This window comes from Cebidichthys violaceus, unplaced genomic scaffold, assembly GCF_023349555.1.
Source record: "Cebidichthys violaceus isolate CVI_PGR_0920_01 unplaced genomic scaffold, fCebVio1.0.p SCAF_105, whole genome shotgun sequence".
NCBI classification, from domain to species: domain Eukaryota; kingdom Metazoa; phylum Chordata; class Actinopteri; order Perciformes; family Stichaeidae; genus Cebidichthys; species Cebidichthys violaceus.
In genome coordinates, this window is record NW_027176269.1 from 245751 (window position 1) to 246885 (window position 1135).

Genomic DNA, 1135 nt, shown 5'->3' on the forward strand with positions numbered 1-1135 from the left:
ACATGCATCATATTCAAAAGCAGGAAATTAGAGGCATTGTGCGTTAAGAGGAAAGCATTCAAAGCTCAATATGGTTCCTTGACTCATTCGAGGTTCTCCACTCGGTGTCAATGGTAAATGTGTTCTATTGAAGCAGCTTTTTTCAGTCATTATGGCAATGAGGAATTTCTTGCTTCCATGTACGACAGACACATGAATATGGCAAACCTTACTTTTTTTTTTTAAGGTTTTCATTTTTCCTGGGTGAAAAAAATTCCCATAAATCCCAAGTATTAATATGCAGTTATTACCTCAGGACTGTTTTCAGTTGGGGTGGAAACGCCCCCCAAAGCATTTAGACATCATGAGCCAATGAAACAGGCTCAGTTCTCCTGGGCTCCTTTAAAACGGCCCAAGTACTCAACAGTAGGAGGAGTTTTGTTACTCTGGGTGTTGGACCGAAGAGTTAATTTATTTGTACAAAACTTGGCCGGGATAAATCTCCCGCCTGTGAGATAGCTCCAGTCTAGCAGAGGATACACACAGTTGTGAAATAAAACATTCCTTTATCTTCCACCACCATCAGCAGTCACTCTCTGCCTCGCCCTCATCTCTGACGCTGGAAGGGGACCAAGATGTTTTTACTGATCAGGACTCTGAACTATTTATCTTGTCGTTGTTACGGTTTAGTTTTTATAAATGATCTGTACCACAGTGGTTTTATATTAGCTCTATAAATGTCAACTGTACATATAAAGATTTGAGTCGCTGTGTCTTTTTTTGTTTCTATACTGTACATGTGTTCACAATGTGTGTCAGAGGAATCCTTTCAAACCAGCAGGGCCTCAGTGCCTGTAAATGCAAAGTTGTCCTTAACGTTTCTCTAAAATGTACAGTTTTCCTCAGTAGGCTGAGAGGGATTCCTCAGAGAGCAGCTAACCCTAACCCTCACCCATGGTAGTGCTGGTAATGTTCACGCTCACGTTAATCAAATCTTTAATGAACACTTGTTGTCATCACAACATTTTCCTGTGTGTTCATTTGTTCTCCGTCGCATGCTACAATATCAACTATTACACCGGCGAACAGAAAATAAGCGCTGTGTCACGTGTGTGAAGTTGTTTGGATAAGAAATTCTCGAGAGGCTGCAAGCAGA

General features: G+C 41.1%; 1 protein-coding gene across 1 annotated transcript in view; it reads left to right on the top strand.

Annotated features, from left to right (window-relative positions):
• Positions 1-730, top strand: part of ccdc102a (coiled-coil domain containing 102A) — a 62206-nt gene extending 61476 nt beyond the window's left edge. Inside the window, exon 10 of the mRNA XM_068731955.1 lies at positions 1-730. This exon is cut by the window's left edge and continues 3019 nt beyond it. The gene's annotated coding sequence lies outside the window, so the exon portion shown is untranslated.
• The last annotated feature ends 405 nt before the right edge of the window (positions 731-1135 follow it).